Source organism: Trachemys scripta, chromosome 5 (genome assembly GCF_013100865.1).
Source record: "Trachemys scripta elegans isolate TJP31775 chromosome 5, CAS_Tse_1.0, whole genome shotgun sequence".
In the NCBI taxonomy this organism is placed as follows: domain Eukaryota; kingdom Metazoa; phylum Chordata; order Testudines; family Emydidae; genus Trachemys; species Trachemys scripta.
Window position 1 is genome coordinate 16,991,762 of NC_048302.1, and position 21,236 is coordinate 17,012,997.

Sequence of the window (21,236 nt, forward strand, 5' to 3'; positions counted from 1 at the left end):
GGCCGAGCTCCTTGATTTTCACGTTGCATCCCGGCTGTATCCTCTCTCTGTCATGGCTTTTGAGATCTTCTCGTAGATCTTTGCATTCCGTCTTTTCGATCGCAGCTCCGAAAGCATGGACTCATTGCCCCACACAGCGATCAGATCCAAGACTTCCCGATCAGTCCATGCTCTTTCTATTCTGAGATTGCATGGTCACCTCTGCTGGAGAACTCTGCATCGTTGCCAGTGCTGCTGGGCTCGCCATGATGTCCAAACAGGAAATGAGATTCAAACTGCCCAGACAGGAAAAGGAATTCAAATTTTCCCGGGACTTTTCCTGTGTGGCTGGTCAGAGCATCCGAGCTCGGACTGCTGTCCAGAGCGTCAACAGAGTGGTGCACTGTGGGATAGCTCCCGGAGCTATTAGCGTGGATTTCCATCCACACCTACCCTAATTCGACATGGCCATGTCGAATTTAGCGCTACTCCCCTCGTTGGGGAGGAGTACAGAAATCGAATTTAAGAGACCTCTATGTCGAACTAAATAGCTTCGTTGTATGGACGGGTGCAGGGTTAATTCGATTTAACGCTGCTAAATTCGACATAACCTCCTAGTGTAGACCAGGCCTAAGAAATCACTCTGAAGTACAGCTGAACTTCTACCTTGGAAACGGTGTTAGCAGTAGCCCTTGTAGCTGTTGCCCTTCAGACCACATAATGCATCAGTACACACATACTGTCTGTGTGTAGCTCATAAAGTGCTTTATAGATCCGAGATTGTATATGAGCCATGTGACACTAGGCTGACATAGTGATTATCATCTTTTTTTTTTTTTATCGGAAACCACAGTAAACTGATCTCTGTGAGCTGCACAGGCTGTAACTTGATGACACATGGCTTACTGGTGTCCCTCTGCTGCAGTAACTTCCTCTGCAGCGTCTTCTAACCCTTTATGCAAGTTTGCATTGTTAAATGAGATCTGAGTACAGCGTGTAAGACCTAGAAATGTGTCGGACTCTGCCCTCATTTGTATGTTTTTTTCTTTTATAAAAATGATGTGGGTGGATAACAGTGCCCATAATCATCGCACGCTTCAGGTGGGTACTGTGGACAAGTATCTACCAGTGTATTTCAAACACTGGCCTGCTACAACTATGCAGCTGTAGGCCATTTTGGGGCATCTCTGGAGCACAGATTGACAGATCCATGTTGAATGAGTGATGTACAACTGGGCAGTGATCACTTAATTAGTTAATTAAGGAGGGGGGGGAAAAGCTGAGACTGACTGAATCCTGTTGCTAAAGTCATTTAAAACTAAATTGGTTCAATCACTATAGAATGTACTGGATGGGAAAAGGTGGTATTGGCTGGGAGAATGGACTGTCTGAATTATTGGGCCAGGTTCTCAAAGACACTTTTTAAACCTGGTGTATCTGGTCACTGGAGGATCCCTCATCATGGAGGCACAGTAGCTACTATGCTAACTCCCACTACCGGCCACACAAGAAAAGGGGGCTTGGCTGGGGCACTCTTAATTCTGCTGAATCCCCAGCTGCCAGAGGTAAACCTGCTCTGATTTACACTGGACCAGCCTGGTGCACAGTGCCCCAGAAAGACGGAAGGACAGAGGTGTGTAAAACCATATTTGCACACGCTTCTCCTGAGCTGTACCAATGACTTTGTGAGCATTGATTGGAAACTGGGCCAGTAATAACATTTGTAGCTCTAATTTATCTGATTTTTATAATATATAAGCACATCTCCCTCCAGCTGCTAGGTGAACCTCCACTATAAATCATCTTCTCCAAGTTCTGCTTCCGTGGTGACATGGCTTTCAGATTCATCTCTGGAAATGCTGATTTACTGGTGTGAATTGTTATTCCCTCAGGTACAGCAGGTAGGCACCAAAATAATTGCCCTACTTGGAACCACAGCTTTGTAGCACCAATCATTTCTGTGGTGCAGCTGTGATACACCTAAAAAGGGAATGGCAAACTGCAGGGAAAAAACGCACTCTTCTCCCTGGATAAAATACTGTGAAAGTGCTGTATATACAGGAGGAGATGTGCTTAATGAAAAAGCCTTGAGCTTGCAGATTATTAAATGTCTTGATGCTCTTTTTCTTTTTTTATCAGTGCTCACGTCATTTTCTCATTTGTAATTTTGTTCCAAACTGCAAAGGGACCAGCTGAGGGGAAAATCTGCAGCTAGAGATACAAATGGTTTCACATGCAGATGAAACCAAAATCCTTTTCTTTGATGCTTCTTTTTTAAAATACAAACTTTTATCCAATCAGCGTTGTGGGATTTTGGAAATTAATATATTTAGTATAGACTAATTTGGCACCCTTTAAAACCTTACCTTACAATCTGCTTTTCACTTGTTAGTGTAGAGGCCAAATGGTAAATGTATAGGGCCAAATGTGGAAGGGGAAGAATGAATGCAAAGTTTCCATTGCTCAGAACCCTTGCAAGTCATGATGCATCATAACCCCAGAAGGAGAGCAGGTTTAGTCAAGAGACGTGGCCTAAAATCCGCACAAGGGAATGTAGCACGCATGAGGAATTCAGCAAAGTAACCTGCATAGATACAATGTGACCCCAGGTAGTTGGCACAGTTTAGGTACTCCACAGCATGGGTACAATGCAGTCCTCTGGATTTACTGGGAACCAGTTCAGTTATTTGTGCTTACAATGTACTGGAGCCATTTCGCGTCCTAGCTGTAGAGCCAGCAAAATGTAATGGGAAGGATTGTTTTATCATCTGGAGCTGCTCCAGACAGCACAAAACAACGGTCTCTTTCCATCAGGGGCTCAGCTGCAGCAGCTTTGGGACTTATCAGAGACTGACACTTAATAGACAGCTGAGTCCTTTTCCTCAGCCAATCAGATCACTTGGTGAGTAAAACAAAAGATAGGAGCCATCTGGGAAGCAAGGAAGGCTGGACAGCATCTCTGGTCTGGAGGGGAGCAGAGAAGCCTCGGGAACCGGAGTAAGGCTAGGCCTGAGTAAGGTGTCTTTTGGCTAGGAGAGGTGGGGCTCTGAGTAGGAAAGGGCCAGAGGAGAGTAGGGAGCCTCAGCCTAGAGACATAAAAATTCCTGACTGGGAAGGGCTTTGTGACACAGTATCACTGCCACGGAGGTACCCGGGAGCTCCTGGGGAGAATGGAGTGAATAACTGATGTGTTTTTTTTTTTTTTTTATTAGTCTAAAATATTTTGTGTGACCCAAAACAACTTTTTTCATTTTGTTTGGTTTTTTTTTTTTTTACCCCATCCCCTTTTTAAAATAAATCCGCTCAATTTTGAAATGCAATGTTTTAAAATAAAAAGTTGAAAGATTTTTTTTTCTTTTTTGCTGAAACCATTCTCCAGAATTATCCCAAATTCATGAGCACTTTTGGTCGACTCAAAACTGGATTTTTGGTGAATAAACTATTCATCTGAAAAATGTCAGCCAGCTCTACTGATGGGGGTTCACAGGGTTTCATTGTCAGTGGAGGACTGTGTCAGCCCTGTTACCTCTGCTTGTGTTTCTCTGTTGTTGTAACTCCATTGAATTCCCCTTCATGATGCCAGCCAGATTGGGTGTAAGGAATGCTGTTCTTTTTGTGACTGCTGTGAGCGAGTGTCACTGCTGGGGGAACCCCTCTGTATTAGATGCTCCCATGGCGCTAATAGTTGGAGCACATACAGCACTTGCCCTGCAGGGCTTGTGATTCAGCTGTCATGGCTACCTACCCTGACTAACTTCTGTGTACGTCTCTCACATGGGTTATCTGGGACAAGAATGGGGCAGTTACAATAATTCTCATCTCTTCCTTCCCCTTTGGCACTGGCTTTATCCATATTCTAAATATGGATTAATCGTTCTAATTATTTTTGGATAAGCAGTACAGATTATAGACGCACTGTAAAATATTTATTCCACTTGCATTTTCCCCTCATTTTTCACTCTAATTTGCTTCATTTTGTGCAGTATGGGAGGGAAAATCCCATGTGATGATTTGGCCCTTAGTGCCATGTGGGGAGCATTATTATCAATGTGTGTTGCAGAGATCACTGTGTGTGCTGAAAGTGTATTTCATGGTTATTGGTTTGAGGGTTATACAAGGGGAATGGACTTTCTAAAGATTATGGGCCAGATTCTCTGATCTGGTTGAGCCAAGCTGCTTTCAGTGGAGGACGGGCAGTGGGGGAGGCCAAAGCTTTTAACTACCTTTCTGGCACCTGAATGTGGGCTTAAGTGGTGTCTAGACCTTGTGCCTGTCCTCTGCACAGGGGTAAATTCCAATGTTGCCCACCCAAGCAATCAAAAATCATGACTGAGGCCTATAGAATCATAAAATGGGATTAAAATCATAATTAAAAACAAATCTTGGGTACTTTTTATTTGCTTACTCATTTTTTAACCTTTTGGATTCATGTTTTCAAACTTTGCTTTGTAACCAGGAGGACTAGAAATGTACTTCTATGATTTTAAAGCAGCAATTCTCTCATGATCACCTGACTAGAGGTACTGGAAGTTTACCAAAAAACCACCAAATATGTGACTTGCGATAAATTGCGAGTTGGCAACACTGGCAATTGACCTTATTACGACAACGCATTCACTATCAATTACCATTGTAATTATTTATAGTTTAATTTATACAGCATCCCAGGCATTCATGGCACTTTGCAGACAAATAAATTGACAAGTCCTTGCCCAGAGGTGCTTTGGGCTCTAATCCCACACTCTGATCCATTGGAGCCTAAATTAGATTGAATGCAGGCAGCAATGTCAATAAACAAAGGGAAAAGGAAGAGAGTATCAGGAGGCGAAGGTTTAATCGAATGACCATTAGTTCTTTCAGTATGGGATATGGTGGTTTTTTTTTTTTTTTTTAACAGCTACAGTTTATTGCTTCCAGAGTGCTTTTTTTTAAAATGACAGAAAGTTGGTTGAACTTTTCCATTCCCCCCACCCCCCTCAGTATAAGAATAGCTGCAGTAACTGTCTGGCATCATATTTCTCAGCCAGTCTCTACCTCCAGAAGATGATTTATTAACCAGAGTTCAACTGCGTTTTGCTTTTGTTGCTGTTGACAAAAGGCATGTTTAAGCATGTTAAATTGGCTTAATGCAGTTGACAGAAATGATGGCTAAGAGCAGCAGAATTTGCTGCCAACACACATTTCTTCTTTGTACCACGTTATAAGGAATAGTTAATCTGACCTCAAAGAAAAGAAACGTATGCTCCACCAGATAAGGTGGTAGAGATGAATGAATCTGTCTACTATGTAGCATTTGTTGGTATGAGAGAGAATTAAAAAAATGGGGAATCAGGGAGGGAAGACTTACAGACAGCCAGGTTCCTAAAGGAAAAGGCTAACTAAATCCAAGTGGTGACATAAACAGTGGAATGGGAAAAGAGTGAATGGCTTAATGATGGGGAAGGTAACACACAGGTATGTTGGCAGTCAGCATTCTCTCTGGGGCCACATTTTTTATTTGCCCCTGAGCAATAGTTCTGGAATGTAAAATGAGCAATGTAAGTCTGCTAATGAATAGCACTAAAAAAGTAGTACAACCTGGGGAAAGTAGTTCACTAATTACATAATACTGATAGACAACTCTGTCAGTCAAGATCTCTATCTCTCTCCGGCCCACAGACACACATTCAAGTTTTTCAAACAGGTTACTTTATTTTCATTTCAGTCCAGCACAAAATACACAAGCAGATGAATTCTCTGGCTGCCAAAAAACAAACAAACAAAAAAATCACTTGCTCTAGAGCATAGATTTTTTTTTTTTTTTACAAAGGAGAAAATAAATAAGAAAGAAAAGAGGATAAAACATATGTAGAAGAGAAGGAAAAACAAAAACAAATCTGACTAGATGCCTAGACTGCTGGCTTCAATCTCGCCCAAGTCAGCGGTAATGATGGAGTAAGATCATTATATTTGAGGGTCCTGATATTTGAACCTTGAAACCTGTTCTGAATATCATCCTCTTCCATACTGACCTATTCTAACCAGTATTACCTGGACCTGTCCTCACATATTCCAAACAGGCCCAGGTCTGTCATGTTGCTTCCAGAATTTTTGGGCACTATACTGCAGCAATAAGTAGCCATGTTATTTATTCCCCCTGGATACTGAATATTCAATTAACTCATCTGTAATTGGTAATATCTAGAAATGGGCAAATAATTAAAATGATTTATTCAATCCATAATGCCTCTTTATCTTGTGTGTGAATGAATCACCATTTTCTGTAACTTATTTATCATTCATAGGTATTTGCCAAATTTCTAGAAATAATTATTGCAAGAAGTTAATTGTGATTATTCAATATTTCCAATTTTTGCTTTTTCTTATTGGATAGGCAAGTCACATAATATGTTTACATGCTTTGATGACATTGTCACTTAGGACCAGGCCTCTGTCACAAATAACCCTCAAGCACAATTTCTAAGAATATTCTGCAATTTTCACTTTAAATTCTCTGTTTTAGTGATTGCTCTTGCTAGTAAACTCGTTTGCTAAAATATTCATATTGAATGGGCACAAACACAACTTGTTAAAAAAATTCATCCGACTTTTCATGGACATGTCTCTGTTGCAATTGCTCAGTTCATGTTGGAACACTGTAGCTGATCAGGATGACTATTCAGCAGTCTGTGTGATAATACGCTTGATGGTGATCCTGTTCCTAGTGAACTTGTTCCACACGGCAAAAATCACCACCATAACTGGTTTGTATTGGCAATCTCTGCAGAGTGGCTGAACGTTGATAGGCCATCCTCTTAACTCTCCAGAACAGCACTGAAATGCATTGATAGGGATCACCAGCGGGAAGCTTGTGTAACCCACTGGTGAGTGTGTGTTGTAGGTTCCCCTGTCCAGTCTGCAGATGATAATGAGCTTTGTCCCTTGGCTCCAGAGATAAAAGCATGAACTGCAACAGCTTAAGATCCCAGATTCAATCCCGGGTTGTTGTCCAAGATAGGCACCCATCATGCATGAAGTACTGATGCCTATTTTGTACATGTTCTGTTCTGTCTCCAGGGCAGACAGCCTACCACAATCACCAACAGCCTGATCTAACAAAATGTGAAAACATGTGCTTAATTTTTAAGTATGGTATGTATGTAGATAGTCCCACTGAAGTCAATGGAACTACTCACATGCTGCAAAAGGAGCACAGGTATACAAGTGCTTTACTGGGTCAGGGCCTAAATTCTTTTGAAAGAAGCTTTTCTGTAGCAAGGAAAAGACCTGGATTTCTACCACTGAGAAGATTTAAGCATTAATTTTGAAAGCGGGATGCTGAAAATCCTCTGGACAGGAATTTCTCAATGGAGAGGGGAGAGATACTTGAGCTCCTGCCCACCCCTGCTTGTAGCTATGGGTCATCAACAAATTACAAACCGTGTGATATTAACATTAACAACAAAATCAATTAAAACAAAAGAGCAACAAGCCTATTAAAAAAAATCTGTTGATATCAGCAGTGAATGATCAGCTTGTGTCAGTCCCTGAGCAGGGGGTAGCCTGAGGCAAAGCCAGAGTTTAATGCTTCTGTTTTTTTTTTTTTTCTTTAATAGATTTTTCCCTTTTCCATTGTCTTATTTTCTACTGGAAACAGTGCCTTGGAATAGGCTTGGTAGCTGTAGTTGGCTGGCTGGATTATGGTTAAACAAATTGACATTTAAAAAGAAAAAGAAATGTCCTGGAAGATAGACACGTACAGACAGACCCACTGACGGGCAGATGCCACCACAGAACCTCTCGCTAAGTGATTGGCATCAGCAGCTCAAACTAGCCAAAGCCAAGTGAGAAGAGCTGGATAGCGATGCCTGCCTGTCAGAACCAAGCTAGACACTGTGGCAGTGGAGGACGATGGTGCTTTTCAATGCCATTTAGGGAGGATGGAAGAGAGATTTGTTTTTCCTGATATTTGCATTTGATGCTTATTTATTAAGTGCAAAAATTAGAGTCAATGAAATGTAAAGATTGAAGAATGAAGGGGTTAAAAATCTGGAAATTCCCTTGGTTAAAGTCTTGTACTGCAGCATTAACCCTGCCACACTGCACTTGGTGTGACTTTTACGGTATAGATTCCTCTGTACGTTGTTTTACATTTAATAAGGAAAATAGTAGAACTTTCTACATGCAATGGGACAAATTTTTAGCTTGACATTCCCTGATCTTATCACTTTATTTTTGTACTGGTGATTATTAGCAGGTGCAATTTCTGTCACTTCCATGTCTAAGTATCTGAGTCCACAAGTAATCATTTCGGCATCTAAGTGACAGCATTTTCTATGCTAAATAAATGCGGGTGCAAAAATGGGGTTCAGCTTTTGAACATGTGGCTAAGCATGTAAAATGCAGCTTGGTTAAAGTTATTCTAGAAACGTTAAATTTAGGAGTTTCCTGACACCTGAGAGTTGGATTTCTCAACCTTAGTGTTGCTCTAATACAAACCTTTACATTCAATTTCCAGGATGATGATGAAGATTATTTTTATTTTTTTGAAGGGTGGCAGAGCAAGGTGATTAAACTAAGAAAGAAACCAAGGAGAGAATGAAAGGAATAAGCACTGCTTGCACATTGCAATTGGGCTGGGGGCTGCAGATGTACATTAACTTGGCTATGGGCAAGTCTACCCTTAAAACGCTGCATCAGTGCAGCTGCAGCACTTTAATGATGATGCTCTAAGCCAATGGGGGAGAGCTCTCCCGTCAACTAATCTACCTCCCGGAGAGGCGGTAGCTATGTCAGCAGGAGATGCTCTCTTGCTGACGTAGCACTGTCTACATTGGGGGGTTAGGTCGGCATAATTATGTTGCTCATGGGTATGGATTTTTCACACCCCAGAGCGAAGTAGTTATACCAATATAGGTAGGGTGATCATATTTCCATATGCTGAATACGGGACATCTGATAAAATTATTTGCATTCAAGTGAGTTCAACCGCAATCAACCAGTACTATGCAGTACAAACGTTCAAATTAACATCAAGTTGACTGAGCCCTGTTTAAAAAATACTGTGCAGTTGGATTCTTTTTATTTACCTTCTTATCTTTAAGGCTTTAGGGTTTACGCAGGGAGGCATGACACACATGAAAGGTCTCTCTCTCACACACACACCTATCTCTCACGCATTGGGGGTGACCGACCAACCGGACTCTCCCTGCCCGGTGCTTTCTGCCCTCTATGCCTGGCTGGGCCCCTGGGACGGACCCATCTCTCCTGGTACCTTTTCGAGGCAACACGTGTGTGTGTGTGTGGGGGGGGGAAGCGCCGGGGGCCACATGCCCCTCCCCCAGCTTTCTGCCAGGGTTCGCACCAGAATGTGGCCAGCAGCAGCCTTTTGGCACTCTGCAGGAGGGAAGAGACGGGAGCTGCTTCCAGCCACAGGAGAGGAGTGGGGGGGAAGGCATGACCTGGCCCGTGTCTTTGCAGAGCTCATTTCTTCTCTCTCTTTCCCCACCTCGCTCTCCTCTGGCTGGAAGCAGCTTGTCCCTTCCTGCCTGCGGTGTCAAAAGGCAGCTAACACCTCCAGGCTGCTGCTGGCCACTGACATAACCCAGCCGCCTCCTGTCCCCCGGCTACAGCACAGGCAGGAAGGGGTTAAACCCTAAGGATGAATTGTGTACCAGGGCCCAAGGAACCTGACTGCAGGGGCTTCAGCGAACCCAGCCGGAGAGGTGGCTCAGCAGGGGAGGGTGCCTAAGGGATGGAGCAGCCCTGTGCTCCCTTGGGGTAGGACCCAGGGCGGGGCTGGGGGGGTGTATGAAGAGGGTGCTAAGCCCCTGCCCAGGGGCTGCTGTTGAGCCTGCAGGGTTGGGGCACGAACAGGCGGGAAATTGCTTCTCTCTCTCCCCCTCCCCCACCAATCCAAAGCTCAGCTGAGGGAATGGAGAGGTTTCCCTGTGCCAGCGCGGTGTGGGGCTTTGGCACATGCAAGGCTTGGCTCCTCCTGGCCAGTGCCCCGGGCTGGAGGGTCTTGGGCTTTCCCAGGGCGCCGGCCCAGCCAGAGGCAGTGGGAGAAGGAAGGAGGCTGCCGGCCAGGCTGGTGGTGAGCTGAACACTCCAACCAGGGGTTGGTTCCCCACACAGCGCTGGGAGTGGGATGTGCCCCGCTGGGGGGGGGGGGAGGATATGGAGAAGCAGTGGGACTAAGGGGCAAAGCAGGGAGAGCACAGCGAGAGGGGGAGCACATAAAGGGCTGCTGGGTGGGCAGCAGAAGCGACAAGTAACTGGATGCCACGTGGCGGCTGTCCACGCTCACCAGCCCCTGCAGCTCGCAGTGCATAGCCAGTGCCGGTCGGAAACAGGATGGGGGCGTGGAGCGGAGCCTGGCTAGCCAAAAGCTGGAATGCAGCAGGAGCTGCGCTGATGGACTAGCAGGGGGAGTGGCCGGTCCTGCATTCTGCAGCTTTGCCCCACCACCAGCCTTGCACACCCACCTCCATTGTTGGCCACTGGAGGACCCACCCCACACACACACTCAGCACTGCTGGGCAGGCGGCTGGCGAGCAGGGATCCAGCCAGCAGCAGGATCCACCAATACTGATGAGGGAAGAGGAAAAATACAGGACAATTTGCCTGTTTTTAAGAAAAAGTCAGGACACTTGCAGGATGGCTTAAATGTGGGACTGTCCCTTTAAAAATGGGACGTCTGGTCACCCTAGCTATTGGTTGGTAGTGTAGACTAGACCTAAGTGTCTATGTAGCCGCCTCAGCTATGTGAAATCATTTTAGCAGCGCTCTCTTCGCTGATGTGACTAGCTGTAGTGGCCTTAACTGAGGCACAATTAGCTGAGGCATTTGCCATTAGGCCTTTTTTCAAGTATTCTAACCCAGGCCCCGATTGCAGGTGGGGAGATTTTTGCAAGGAAAACCATGTAAGGATTTCCTTGTGCAGATTCCCCTCACAGCATGTCCTCAGGGAGGAGAAGGGGACAGAGTGTGTGAACCCATGAACCCATGCTAGCAGGGTGTCCCCTGTGACTGTAATGACTCCCCGGGGCCCAAGGGAGTGGTGGGAAATGTGGAAAAATTAATATAGCACCAATGTGCTACCCAAAAACATCATATAAGTAGATAATGTCTGGCAGGTACTTATTGGAGGGGACTAGGTAGTGAAGTAGAATAGACTTGCACCCCTAGTTTGGAGTTAAAATTCTTTCACGAATCTCAAGTAAAAAATAAGTTAATTGGTCTCAGTTTAGTCCTTACTTGTTTATTTCAGAAAACTGAGGTATGTCACAATGAAGTAAAGTTAGCTATGTCTCTTCAAGTGGGTGCGTGTACATCTTATGTATCTCAAGCCAGAGATATTAGTCTTTCATTTTCTGAAATGTTAAATTGCCTCATTTTTGCAGAGACAGAAAAGCATGGTCTCTAAAACAGCAGAGAGTTGGGGGTAACTGCATCACTCTGTCCCTCCTCTCCATACTGAAAGGTCTGCCAAACCAACTAATAAAACAGGAGAGCATTTGTTCATTGAGGGGCCCTCAGCCTGAATCTCCGTTTTGTTCTGTCTCTCTTTGCTTCCTTGTTTGTTTTTTGCAGGCAATGGAAGCTTTCTAACAAAAATAGATATTTTCCTCATCAAAATTGCCCTTTTCTTCAGCTTGTTTTTTTTCCATAGTTTCCCAGCTGGCGCGGCTGGCATTGTGACATGGTGTGTCAGGTTGCATCAGTCACATTGTTCTACATGACATCACGGATCAGAAGGAGACATGACTGATGAAAGGTGATGGTGTCACATCACAATATGAGGCCTCAGCTGGGGAAGTCTGAACAATTCTCTAAACCATTGTTTAAAGAAAAAAAAAAAATTTGGGATGAAGAGAATGTTCCCTTCGTATCCCTCCCCCACTCTGCAGTCCCTTTAAAATTAAACGTTTTGCTAGCTGTGCTGCCCAAATTAGATTTGGTTCAAGCATTTTCCTCACCAAAGTTATGAAGGGATGTAGCAAGGAACATTGTGATGCCTGTGACAATGGCATAGATTTATCCATAGGCCAATATACTTAGTCTGATTCAATGGGTCTTATAGCCATGATCTCATCATTCTCCTGGCTAATTACACCATCACATTATGTATTATTTGTGTGTGTGAGGGGGGGGTGCGTAGAAAAGAAGCTTTTCTCAAGTGCCATCTGATCGCCTAAAGACAGATCCGCTGCTCTCTAATGTCCCTAAACGGTAAAAGACCATTTCTACTGGCTCTAATGTAAAGGGAGCAAAAATAAGACTGGTCACTATTGAAAATAAAGTGGGTTGGATGATGGCCCTGGTTACCTTGCCAGTTATACCTTAGATGAGGTTGCCTCAGGGTGTATGGTATCCCCTTGCACTTCCTTATTCTCACTATAGGACATACTTTGCACACTATAAATGCTAACCACAGATATTTATTCAAGGGGATCAGAATCTGGCCCTACTCATGGTGGGTAGCATGTTATTCCATGGGTGTCCTACTGAAGTCAGCAGGCCAACAGACAGAGGAACGTGCTGCTTAAGTAAGGATATCTGATCATCGGGCCCATAGTTAACTGAGGCAAAAGCAAGTCTTAAGAGCACCATATGCTGCCCGTACCACACGCAGCCTAAAGATTCATCCTCCTGATCAGTGATCTAGCCAAAAATGCTCTCCCTCCTCCTCACATACAGCAGTTAGCCTGAGGATTCTCCCCAGCTTAAAATGCACCCCTCTTCTTTTCAGGTCCTCCATTTCTTCCTGGGAAGTAAATTAAGATGTAGAAACGTGACTGTATAAATATACCGACTGTCTAATTTTACAGTTGTGACCCTTTCCTTGCTTTCTGTAGTTATTTGTGAATCCCTTTCTCTTGGTTTCTTCTTCAGTGTCTTCATTCTCCTCTCTCATACATACCATCCCTCATCTTCATGTCAGTGTTTTGTTTTTTTTCTGATATAATTTTATTCTTCTACTCTCCTTTCATTATTTTCTCTCCTTCTCTTACCTAGCTCTCCTTTGCTTGCCACTTCTCCAGTCCCCATCTCGTTCCTTCTCTCCTCAGGTTTCCCCCCACCATCTTTCTTTTCCTCTGCCTTCCAATCCCTCCATCCCTCTCCTTGGTCCACCACCAGACCTCTTTGGTCTCTATTATCCCTCTTCATATTTCCACAAAAATTACTGCTCTGAATAGGGTGACCAGACATCCCAACATTATGGGCTTTGTCTTATAAACCTAGCTATACCCCTCCCCTCCTGAAAAAAGTGTCCTGATTTTTCACACTTGCTTTCTGGTCACCCTAGCTTTCAGTCCCGTGTGTGACTCCCCGGAGGTCTTTGTTCCTCTCTCTTTCCCTGTGAGTCCCAATAATCTTTCTGTTCTCTCACCCACACAGCTTCTCTCAACCTTTGTTTCACCTGCTGGCAGGGCCGGCTCTAGGATTTTTGCCGCCCCAAGCAGAAACAATTTTGGCCTCCCCCCTCCCTGTTTTTGTCTTACCCCACCCCCGGCCCCGCCTCAGCTCCACCCCTTCCCCAAATCCCCAGCCCTGCCTTCTCCCCCCCCAGGCTCTCAAGCCTAGGAGGGAGGGGGAGAAGCGGCGCGCGCACCGCGGCCACTCGGAGTCTCCCCCTCCCTCCCAGGCTCTCAAACCTGGGAGGGAGGGGGAGCAGCAGCGTGCGAATCAGCTGTTTTGCGTGCCGCGGCCGCTCGGGATCTCCCCCTCCCTCCCAGGTTTGAGAGCCTGGGAGGGAGGGGGAGCAGCGGCGTGCGAGCGGCAGCAGCGGAGGTGAGCTAGGGCGGCTGGGGCACATTTTTAGGGGCGGCATTCTGGCGCCAGCCATGCCGTCCCTAAAAATGTGCCGCCCCAAGCACCAGCTTGTTTTGCTGGTGCCTAGAGCCGGCCCTGCCTGCTGGGGTTTATCTCTGTCCTCTTTTCCCTCTAGTCTATTTTCTCTCACATTTTCTGGGTCTCTCCATCATAGGCGTGCACAGCACATTTCATTAGGGTGTGCACCCAGGGAGTCCCGCCCTAGCCCTGTCCCCATCCACTCCGTCCTACTTCCCCCCCCCCGACTGCCCCCCCCCCCCCCCCCCCCCCCTCCTGATCCTTGTCCCCTGACTACCCCCTCCTGGGACCCCTGCCCCTAACTGCCCCCCAGGACTCCACCCCCTATCTAAGCCTCCCTGACTGCCCCCCTAGGACTCTATCCCCTACTTGTCCCCTGACTGCCCCGACCCTTATCCACACCCCCGCCCCCAGACAGACCCCCGGGACTCCCACGTCTATCCAACCACTCCCTGCCCCCTGACAGGACCCCCAGAACTCCTGACCTATACAACCCCCCCTGATCCCTGCCTGCCCCAATCCCTCTCCACACCCCTGCCTCCTGACAGGCCCCCCCCCGAATTCCCAACTCATCCAACCTCCCCCAGCTCCTTGTCCCCTGACCACCCCCTCCAGAGAACCCCCACCCTAATTGCCCCCCCCAGGACCCTCCTTGCTCCCTGTTCCCTGACTGCTTTGACCCCTACCCACCACCTGAAAGACCCCAGGACTCCCGTGCCCCATCTGACCCCCCCGGACTCCCATGCCCCATCTGACCCCCCCTACTCCCTGACTGCCCCCTCCAGAGACCCCCCACCCCTAGTCAATCCCCCGGGATTCCACTTCCTATCCAATCCACCCTACTCCCTGTCCCCTGACTGCCTCCACCCCTTATCCAACCCCCCGCCCCCGGCGGCCCTGGCCCCCTTACCATGAGGCTCCTAGTAGCATGTTTTGCTCTGCACAGAGCCAGACACGCTGCCCCGCAGGAGCGGGCAGCCCCCCGCCTTTCAGAATGCTGCGCGCACGGCGGCATGGCTACGGATGAGCGGGGAGCCTGTCTGCCTCCCCGCGGAGCCAAACACTGCCCCGCGGGAGCGCGCAGCCCCAGCCCCCAGAGCGCTGTGCGCTCAGCAGCATGGCTCCAGGGGAGGAGGGAAGGTGCGGGAGGGGCCAGCGGCTTGCTGCACTCGGCCAGGCATTCCGGCCCGGGAGCGCGGACCCTGCGGCTTGCCGCACCGGGAGAGTGGGGCTATTTGCCCACCCCTGCATTAGGGTGTGCCTGGGCACACCCGGCATACCCCATGTGCATGCCTATGCTCTCCATATCTTTGTACTATTCTCCCCAGTTATTCTCTCCTTCTACAGCTTCCCTGTCTCTCACTTCTCTCGGGGCTGCTGCTGGCTTTTCTTCAGCTACTTAAGAACCATCCCTCTCCTCCCCTTAGGAGCTAGTTCATCATTGGTCCTTGTCAGTGATGTCACAGTCAGCCAATAAGAAAATGGCTTTGGAGACTCATGCTGTTCATATTATTATAACATTTTGATCAAGTGAGAGCAGTTGCGTAGCTATTTGAGGTATGTGTGTGAACAGTGCATGCTTTGGTCAATGCCGTGGATTGGACTTGTCTCTCAAATAGACCCAGTGAGGTGCTAAATGCCTCTAGTTAAAGCCAATAGGCCTTTAAGGACTAAGTCTGATCTGTCTCTGTGTTTTTTTTGTTTTTAAAAGGGAGGGGGGGAAAGGCAAAGTAACCTCTATACACAGTGTTTAAGTTCTCAGTTCAAATGTAAAGCCCCATGAGATGTTTGATTTCATTTTCTCCTGATCTCCCCTCCAGCCCCCAGTACTCTTTACTTTGGAGCAGTGACAATTCCCTGCTCCCAGAGAAATGCTCGTCATGGCATAGGGAACATGTCTTAAGGCACTGAGTCACCTCAACATGAGCCAGTAAAAGGAATGGTGAACTATCCCTTTGCTTGCTTTCTTTCCCCCAACATGCCCCCCCCTTCTCCACCTTTCATTGTTGGCTTGTATTTACAAGTGCATGTTATAGACCTTCCGCAACGATCTGCAACTTGGGCTGTTCTCACAAGTCTGGATAGCTCCTTCTCCAGGAATTCTCCTGTAGCTATGAAAGGAGGCACACGGGCAGCTCTGGGTTTAACTCTGTTTGAGATTTGCTAAGGGGTCAGTTAGTGTTCTGAGAAGGTGAATCCTTTAACCCTTTCCACTACACCTGAGCACATGGGAGGGCAGGGGCCCATTGGCAAGATTTTAGTTTCTCCCTGCTGCTTCTCTGTCTCTCTCTCCCTCCAATCTGCAGCTTCTGTTTTCTGCTTGACTGCACTCACCGCCTTCCTACTGCCCCTTGGGGAATTGCCCTCTTATTACCACAATTACAATCTGTACACATTTCATTAAACTAATATCGCTTTGCACAGGCTTTCTCCACCGAAGTGCACAGCTGGAGGCCCATTTCTTTTCCTCAGCTTAAACACTTTGACAGGTTAAGAAAGCTATTATGGCTGAATAACAGGTGTTGCAAAACAATGTGCATTTGATGTTTAAATGAGAGAGCTTCTTTATTGACTGCCTTTATTGCTGCTAAGACTCTCCTTTTTCAAGATGACTGGATTTTTATTGGTTTTACTGCTTTTTAAAGCGTATTCTGTTGTTTCAAAATAGGTCCGGAGTGACTCTCTGCAGTTATTTGTTATTCTGATGTCTTTTTTTATTTGCACTTTTTTTGCCGTCCTATCCAGGTGAAGGATACCAGTGCTAAATAGAAGAATTTTATTTTGCCTCAGTTTCATGCCAGTGCTAAGCATTTCCTCTTCATAGACAGCTCCCAGTGGAGCTATAAACGATTCTGGTCCATTACTTTGCCTCTGCTTATTATTTCTAACCAGACTTGATTCACCTCCTATCTATCTGTATAGTGACCTATGTCTATATATTTAGAATTATAGGTAGGCTATAGAACGTGTGGCAGAGATTTTCAAAACAGTGCAGGTGATTTAGTGGCACATTTATCCATTAATTTTAAATGGAAGATGTGTGCCTTAACCCCTTCCTGCACTGCTTTGAAAATCTCAACCTATTGTCATAATATTACATTATATGGCTAATATATAATATAATTCATAGGATGTCTAACATATAGAGTGGGCTTTTCAAAGGAGTCTAGGAACTCAACTTCCACAGTCTGACATTTAATTAAATGAAACTAATAAATTATAACTAAAAGGAATAGGTAAAATAACAGAACGGACAATATTAATAATTCAGACATTAAACAGATAAAGCCCACTAAAAAATAAAATAAAATTGAAAAACTACATATGATTCTAATTTTCCCTTTTCTTTTACAACTAATATTTGATTTAGTTTTCACTGGCAGCAGAACACTTCCCCATGAGTAGAATATTCTTGCCAAAGTCAACCATTTTAAGAGGCCTCTTTAGAGAGACAAATATCAGAACATTGGGAGAGTGGGGAGAGAGAGAAAGGAGGGAATGGGTTATGGCTTTCTAGTGTGCTCCTGTTCTGCTAAGATGTGGTTTAAGTCATTAAGAGGAATGTTAAATAACGATGTGAAGACTGAGAAGGATATGACTCTCTGCTCTTTCTATAGAGAAGAAGGGGAAAAGCAATCTCTGGCTAGGTTCATTTAGGGTAATTATAATGTTACTTACCCATAATTCCACTTATTGAGTTTAGTTGGTGGTTGGAATTTGGATTCTATAAATGATAAAGTATTACTGTATACATGAAAGGACATAGAGATTTTACGGGATATGCCCAGGAGTATGTGGGTCATCCTGAATTTACAGGTAGCAGACTTTGGGATGGTAATGAAATTCAAGCTCAGTAGAGAGAAGGCCAATGGCTGTGTCACAGAGGCTAGGCAATCTATCCCAAGAATTATGGACTACATCTAAGGGGGCTGATTTGTTCTGGGTTCCTCCTGCATGGAGATTCTGCCCCCTGCATGGAGTGCATCTGTGAGACTGAACCAGCAGTGCTGCGAGTATAAAGTGACTTTGCACCAAGGACTGATTGGACCAACAGTGACAGAGCTAAGTGTACAGCAAGCAAACAAATGATTGCAGTGCTGAGTTCATAGCACCCCAGCCCTCTCGGCCAGTGGAAGCAGATCTGGTATCACTGAATTGCATGCTGGAATGGGATGTGGTAGAGTTGTTTTCTCTGGAGTGGAGAGACTGGCAGAGGAGAGCCACCTCGTGCTGCCTCTGACTGTTACTGAATCTAGTTGGACATGTGAGAATAGGGGTTCTGGTAGGTGGGTTCATGATAGAGCTAAGGGTTCTGGACTCAATAAGCTGAACAATTATTATTTGCAACTCTAGTTGATCAAACTCCTTTGCACTCCTGACTGAGATTGCACAATTTCTGATGTTTCTTTTGATTTCCTCTTTTCTCCAAATTCAAACAAACAAACAAACAAAAATGGTGTGGTTCCCTGTTCCAAAGGACTCTGAATGCTTACAAGTTGGGGGAAAAAGCCACCTGCAATGGTGACCAGGGAGACTTTAATTTCTCAGAACCAGAAATAGGACTATGGTACTGGAAGGGGCCTCTCTTCCCCCAGACAGATCGGATCCATCCCCTGTTGCAACGATTGACATCTAGCAGAAGGGTGGCAAATAATACTAACATGAATTCATTTATATTTTTGGAGGACACCCCAATACAAAGAGACTGCACACAGCCTATATGGGACTCAAGTGATGGATTGGTCTTGTGCTGGTTCTCTGCAAACCCGTAAACTTCACCCTTCGTATCTTTCATCCTAAAGGTCTCAAATAAATTGACAAGTTACTATGTACTGGTTATATAGGGATTACTTCCCCTATTGTGAAATTCAGACACTTCTGAGCAGAATGTGGCAGCTGTTCTACACCAGTAATATTAAACAACAGATGTTAGGAGATGAATTAAGACTAACTTTGTGTTGAAATAGCGGTGGGAATGTAGGTAGGTACAGTCGAATGCAATTATCCTTTTTGGAGTTTGGCCATGCTATCTGAGCTAATAACCTACTCTGGTTACAAATACCTTGTGATTTTTATTGGGTAGAAGTAATGAGGGCCTTGGTTTCACATGTTATCCACAAGATGACATCTTAAAAGAGCCCAATACATGGTAGCACTATACTGGGGCATTAAGTAGGTACACACTCCGAAGAGTGCCTCCTACAGCTGCAAAGAGGCTTCCCCAAACGAGTATTGACTAGGTCTGCCCACATTTAACTTACTAGCTTTAACAGAAGTGCTGATAGCAGTAGAATTGGGGTATTTTTACTTCGGAAAGCCCGATATATAAGTCACTGAATTCATCTCACTTATATTAGATAGATTGTGACAAGCCTTGTGGATAACAGGGAAGCAGTAGATGTGATTTATCTCAACTTTAGTGAGGCTTTTGATAGTCTCACGTGACCATCTTACAAACTAGAGAAATATAGCCTAGAGAAACCTACTATAAGGTGGGTGCACAACTGGCTGGAAAACTGTACTCCGAGAGTAGTTATCAGTGGTTCACAACCAAGCTGGAAGGGCATATTGAGTGGGGTCATAGAATCATAGACGATTAGATTGGAAGAGACCTCAGGAGGTCATCTAGTCCAACCCCCTGCTCAAAGCAGGACCAACCCCAATTAAATCATCCCAGCCAGGGCTTTGTCAAGCCGGGCCTTAAAAACCTCTAAGGATGGAGATTCTACTACCTCCTTAGGTAACCCATTCCAGTGCTTTACCACTCTCGTAGTGAAATAGTGTTTCCTAATATCCAACCTAGATCTCCCTCACTGCAGCTTGAGACCATTGCTCCTTGTTCTGTCATCTGCCCCCAGTGAGAACAGCCTAACTCCATCCTCTTTGGAACCCCCCTTCAGGTAGTTGAAGGCTGCTATCAAATCCTCCCTCCCTCTTCTCTTCTGCAGACTAAATAAGCCCAGTACCCTCAGCCTCTCCTCAAAAGTCATGTGCCCCAGCTCCCTAATAATTTTCGTTGCCCTCCACTGGACTCTTTCCAATTTGTCCACCACCTTTTTTTGCCGAGGGGGGACAAAACTGGACCCAAGACTCCATATGTGGCTTCACCAGTGCCGAATAGAGGGGAATAATCACTTCCCTTGATCTACTGGCAATGCTCCTACTAATGCAGCTCAATATGCCGTTAATCTTCTTGGCAAAAAGGGCACGCTGTTGACTCATATCCAGCTTCTCATCCTGTGTAATCCCCAGGTCCTTTTCTGCAGAATTGTCGCTTAGCCAGTCGGTCCCTAGCCTGTAGCAGTGCATGGGATTCTTCCATCCTAAGTGCAGGATTCTGCACTTGTCCTTGTTGAACCTCATTAGATTTCTTTTGCCCAATCCTCCAATTTGTCTAGGTCACTCTGGACCCTATCCCTACCCTCCAGCGTATCTACCTCTCCCCCAAGCTTAATGTCATCTGCAATCCATCCCATCATCCAGATCATTAATGAACAAAACCGGCCGCAGGACCGACCCCTGGGGCACCCAACTTGATACCGGCTGCCAACTAGACATTGAGGCGTTGATCACTACCCGTTGAGCCCAATGATCTAACCAGCTTTCTATCCACATTATAGTCCATTCATTCAATCCATGCTGCTTTAACTTTCTGGCAAGAATACTGTGGGAGATGGTATCAAATGCTTTGCTAAAGTCAACATGTATCATGTCCACCACTTTCCCCATATCCACAGAGTCACTTATCTTATCATAAAAGGCAATCAGGTTGGTCAGGCATGACTTGCCCTGGGTGAATCCATGTTGACTATTCCTTAGCTTCCTCTCCTCCAAGTGCTTCAAAATGGATTCCTTGAGGACCTGCTCCATGATTTTTCTGGGGTCTGAGGTGAGGGTGACGAGTCTGTAGTTCCTCAGATTTTCCTTCTTTCCTTTCTTAAAGATGGGCACTATATTTGCCTTTTTCCAGTCGGCCAGGACCTCCCCCGATCACCACGAGTTTTCAAAGATAATGGCCAATGGCTCTGCAATCACATCAGCCAACTCCCTCAGCACTTTCGGATACATTGCCTCCCTCCCCATGGACTAGTGCATGTCCAGCTTTTCTAAATAGCCCTTAACTTGTTCTTTCACCACTGAGAGCTGCTCAGCTCCTCCCCATCCTGTGCTACCCAGTGCAGCAGTCTGGGAGCTGACCTTGTCTGTGAAGGATTGAGTACTTCAGCTTTTTCCCCATCATCTGTCACTAGATTGCCTCCCCCATTCAGTATGAGTCCCACACTTTCCCTGGCCACCTTCTTGTTGCTCACATACCTGTAGAAACCCTTATTGTTACCCTTCACATCCCTTGCTAGCTGCAACTCCAATTGTGCCTTGGTCTTCCTGATTGCATGCTTGAGCAATATTTTTATACTTCTCCC